Below are 5,932 nucleotides of genomic sequence, written 5' to 3' on the forward strand. Positions count from 1 at the left end.
AAACAATAAAATCAGATTACATTTTACATCATTTATGACACTCTTATCCAGAGAGTTGGGCCAATGAAGTGTTAGGGGTCTTGCCCAATAACTCTTATTGGTGTAGCACAGCATTCAGTAACCCAGACATGGAATTGAACCACAGTCTCCCAAACGGTAGCTCACTGGCAGGTGGTGGTGTTATCCACTGCACCACACCAACCACAAATGTGAGACACAAACAGCCACCTGCTACTGAATCAGGCAATATCATTTACTGCACCAGTAATTCACTTGGATGTGAACTGATATTAAATTAGATATGTTATATGTCTACTGTACATAAATCTATCCATATTGATTTTTTTTATGTCACTCATACCAGTGACAGTGTGAAACGGAGGAACTGTGTATCTTCTGCCGCTTCAGTTGAAAAGGGAGTGAACATAACCAAATAATTTGACTACAAACAAAACATCAGTGGGTGAACGCCCAGAGGACTGCCACTGATTCCTCAAATGTTTTGCACAGTGCCATGTATATACAGCTCTGGAAAAAATTAGAGACCACTTAAAAATGATGAGTTTCTTTGATTTTTTACCAAATTGAAAACCTCTGCAATATAATCAAGAAGAAGATGGAGGATCACAAGCCACCAAACCAAGCTGAACTGCTTGAATTTTTGCACCAGGAGTAAAGGCATAAAGCTATCCAAAAGCAGTGTGTAAGACTGGTGGAAGAGAACATGCCAAGATGCATGAAAAATATGAAACCAGGGTTATTCCACCAAATATTGATTTCTGAACTCTAAAAACTTTATGAATATGAACTTGTTTTATTTGCATTTTTTGAGGTCTGAAAGCTCAGCTCTTTGTTATTTCAGCCATTTCTCATTTTCTGCAAATAAATGCTCTAAATGACTTTTTTATTTTTTAATTTGGGATTTTATTTTTTTATAGAATTAAAAGCATTGTTAATTTGACTCAAATATATACCTAGAAATAGCAAAATCAGAGGAACTGATTCAGAAAATGAAGTGGTCTCTTATTTTTCCCAGAGATGTATATACACAAAGCCTTTCTGCTACTTTTATTACACACCTGTGGACATGGAGGTGATAGGACCCAGAGTTCAAGGATGTGGATGGGTGAGCTTTGGCAAGATAGTGCAGACATCCCAAGTTGCAAAAGTTGATTTCAGGGAGGTTTCCCCCCCCACCCCCACAACCCACCCCGCGGCACCCCCCCCCCCCCTTTCAAACTAAAAAAAAAAAAAATTGCACACACACCAAAGGATAACCAAACTTTACTTTTATTTTATTTAATTTTACTTTTTTAATTAAATTTAGAGTACTCAGAGGTGAAATGAGTTTTATATTTTTTTCTTTTTGGAAGGCACTGCCTCTGCCATGATCTGCTTTCTCTCACTCGCTGAACAAATCCCATCCAGGAGGGGGGAAAAACACTGCCCGCCCACACTAAAAACTGTCTCACAGACTCTTTGCAGAGAACAGGCCAATCAGAACCCTCTCTGTTTTCTCTCTCTCCTTCCCACATGCGATTAGAGAAAAAAGTCTGTGGCCTGTGTGCGCGTTTGGGGCACTCGTTCTGAATTCCGGGAGATTATATGTGACTTGCGGGCATCAGGGAGCCACTACCGAAATGCGGGAGACTCCCGCAGCTTCAGGGAGACTTAGTTTGTCTGATAGTGTATGTCTTTTGAGATTTTTAAGGGCATTATTATATTATTATTATTATATGTTGTTGTATAATGAGTCAATGTACTTTAATTAAATCAATCTTATGCCAAAATCTAAAGCCTATCGTAAATCAGACAGTATTTTGTTAGGTAGTTCTTTATGATCATGCAATGAATTTAGATACATTTGTTTGTCTGGTTCCTGCCACTACCACTGTAAACAGTTCAGGCAGAACAAGTTTTTCTAGAATGGCACATTTTACATCAAACCACTCTGTTTCATGTTCCAATACAATTACTATATGACAACAGGGTGGTTTTGTGTGTGTGTGTGTAGTAGTAGTAGTAGTAGTTTTTAAAACCTTCTTACCCCAAAACAAAATAAAAATAAAGATCAGGAACCAGAAACAGCAGATCTGACTGATTTTGCAGGCAAATCAACTCATATATATTTTTTTTCAGTCGTCCTTAAGAAGTTTAATAGAGCCATCAGCTTGGGAGTCTTCCATTTGGTCCTCTTGTTGTCATGAAATAGCACTCACTTTATGTGTCCCATGACTTTTGCCTTGTTCCACAGAAGCCAAATAATGCTGCACTGACCTGTTTAATGTGTGTGGGGGGCCTCCGGTTTAAAATATTGAAGTAATGATTTCTACCAGAGTTATTTGTCTGTTTGTATGGACAAATCTAGCCAGAAACTGCTGGTTACGATCATTACCATCACCTGCAGGTGTCTGTTCACTGTGGGTGGTTATGCCTATGCCTCTGATGCATTCCCTATATGCACGTAACAACATGGGTTGACGTATTTTAAATACCTGCATAACTTCAGAATTGTTCCCACTATCAGACCTCGCTCCAACTCTGATCTTTCACATCACCTCACCATTATAATGCTGGCCAAAGTTCAACCTCAGATAGCACCTCACCTCGCCGTTCTCTAAGGTACCACTTCATGATCAATTTCCATGCAGTATATATCCTATAACTTTAGGCATATCAGTGTAATACCAAAGAAACCCCCAATAAACCTCATAAAAATGAGTGCAGCCTGGAGTAAAATCTGCCTCCTTCCTCTTACAGAGGACAATAAACTCCTTGTAAATTAGGGTCTGATCTTTTTTTCTGATTTTATGCACATGGTTTAACTAGGCTATTGAACAAAGACTACATTTTATATGGTGGAAAACACTATCTGATTTACAATTGGCTTATTTTGAATTAACACGTATTTTAGTGAAATACATTGACTCGATACACAACAGTGTATTCAGGATGTTCTAAGGAGTATTAGGCCCTAAAGAAGATTCTTCATTATTATTTTATCATCAGCAGCAGTATTTATAAAACTCATCAGACAAAGGTATTTGCTCCCCATCCAAATAATGGAACTGCATTGGTTGCTTGGTTTTAACCACTTCCATGGCCACAGGTATAATATAAAACCAAGCCCCTCGGTATGCAGAGGACAATAAACTCTTTGTATCTTAGGGTATCTCTGATCTTTTTTTCTGATATTATTCAGATGGTATAAGTAGGCTATTGAACAAAGACTACATTTCATATGGTGTGACTTCTTATAACCCTTTACCCCTGCTTTAGTTTACATAATTGCTTTGAAACAATCTCACAAGGATGCCTTTACCAAAAAAGATTGTATAGAATATGACCATGGTTGGATTACAGACCGAGCCAGTGGGGCCAGCGCCCAGGGGCCCTGAGATGCCTATCAACATTTATGATACAATATATATTTTTTTATTTCTGAGGGCCCTCTATCTTAAGAATCCTCTGACTTTTAGGGATTTTGACCCCAGGGCCTCTTGGGAGCCCTAGCCATGCTTTTGAAAGTGGCCCTTTATGAAAATGGATGAGGCGTTGTGGCACTGCTCTGACTTCAACTTCTGGCTATTAGGGGTCCTAGAAAAGAGGTGGGCATACCATTAGAGGGCCCTTGATCACGAGGGCCTCAGCTATTGGTCCCTTGTCTTCATAGAAATCATTTACCATGGCTCCTTGACTTTCTAGGGACCTACAAACTGCCAGGCAAGCTACCATATTTCATAAAAGACGTTTTTGTTGCAAATATGCGATTCAGGCCCTTACTTAAAGTTTCAGAATTTGTATCGTTTCAAGTATTATGTTAAATTTTTCTTAAGTGCAGAGACACAAATTAATTTAGCAATTTTGCAATTATTTTAATTTAAAACAAGCAATTTGTCCGATGAATGCTATCTTTGACACCGATTGAGGCCCAAACTATCCCTAAACTCATCCTTGAATATGACAAGTATAATTAATAACCTTATAAATATATAATCTTCTAAAACTTAGTCCCATGGATAGCCCTTTAATAATATGTGTTAAAAATCTATAAGTGAGTGAGAAAGAGAGAGAGAGAGAGAGAGAGAGAGAGAGAAGGAAAGGGAAAGAGAAAAAAAGAGAGGGATTGTAATGTGTGTGTGAGCACAAGTCAGACTTTATTACTCTGCATTTTTGAGGAAACGAAACTTAAAGCTCTACTAAGCTGCTTAGCTTTCATTTCACCTCTGCCTGATGTTGTGTTGCTAATCTGATGACATCGACTTCCTCCTGTTTACATTCTCGTACTACCTCCCTTTAAACCTTAACCCTTTAACCCTTTAAACTTACATGTCTTCTTTAACCCATTAAGTTCTGCTGAACTGAGCTCAACCTGATTGTGCATCTCTGCCAATCAGTTCTTTCAGAGGTATGACTTATCTTGTGGATTGTATTGATTTGGGTAAAATTTTCAAAGGTAAGGATATATATTTTTTGGATATTATAGTTTTAGAGACTTCGATGTGTTGAATTAGATAAATTTATATAACATACACTTCATCAATATTATTCTGTATTTGTGGTTAATTTCCTGATTCAACCACATGTGTTATTTCAAACATTTGAGAAAGGTGTACATTACCAGTACAATGACACACCTTCTCATTTAATATATATTTTTTATATATATTATAAATGAATACTGAAGTCATCCAGACTATGAAGGAACATATAATAAGGAATCATGTAGTAACTTAAACATAATAATAAACAAAATGAAGCATTTAGGTGCTCTTATCTTCTCTGAGGTTTCTGATGATAATTATTCAGAGATAACAAAGATAACTCTTGCTCTTCCTTTCCTGGGGCGGCCCTGGTGAGAGCCAGTTTCATCATTATAATGGATTTGATGGTCTTTGAGACTTGAAAGTTCTTAAAATTGTTCGTATTGACTGACTTTAATTTCAGTTACAGTATTTTTTTCTTTACTTAGTTGAGTAGTTCTAATATGGATTAGAACATTACTTGAATAGAGTTATTCACTGCATACCAACTCTACCTCTTTACAACTTTACAACTGATGCTCTCAAACACAATAAGAGGCAAGAAATTCAAGTAATTAACTCTTGATGAGTTCAGCACAGCTGTTAACTGAAAGCCTGAATTCCAGGTGACTCTACCTCATAAAGCTGACTGAGAAAATCCAGCCAAGATGTGCAAAGCTGTCATCTAAGCAAGCGGTGCTACTTTATTTAAGAATACAAAAAAAAACATATTCCATATGTTTTTCTTTATAGTTCAGATGACTAGTATTAATCTACAATACAGAACATTTTAAAATAATGAAAAGTAATGAAACAGTCAATTTAAGGTGTGTGCAACTTTTTTTTCTTTCCTTAAACAAACAGAAAAAAACTAAAAATATTATAACATTCTATTACTTTTTCTTCAATGATGATTTTAAAGGGTTAAAACATCCTGGATTTTGGCTTTCTGTCCATAATCTCAGTAAAACCACACAAGATAAAGGAGTTAAACAGATGGTGGTTGGTGACAGATCATCAGCTGACCATCCTAAACCATATTGACTCAGTGGAACATCTCAGAAGGTAAACAGTATGAGCAAAGTTTGTGAAGGCAACGTGCAATCACACCCAGACAAACCACTGATGTGTAATCTCAGGTGTTTGGCAACACTATTGGTGTGCACAGAACATAATTTCACACCATTGCAAGTATTCTGAGAATACAGAAAGTGAGAGTCACTCTTTCTAATTGTACAATTTCACACAAGTTGAGCATTAACCAGTCAGATGTTTGGTCTGTGTGAACTTAAAGTGACCTCAAACATTATATAATGTTTTATTTATTTATTTATTTATTTATTTATTTATTTATTTATTTATTTTTGCCAAAATCATGTGCAAGAGTGTTTCCCCACCCTCTCTGGGTT

The sequence above is a fragment of the Astyanax mexicanus genome, chromosome 5, assembly GCF_023375975.1.
Source record: "Astyanax mexicanus isolate ESR-SI-001 chromosome 5, AstMex3_surface, whole genome shotgun sequence".
NCBI classification, from domain to species: domain Eukaryota; kingdom Metazoa; phylum Chordata; class Actinopteri; order Characiformes; family Acestrorhamphidae; genus Astyanax; species Astyanax mexicanus.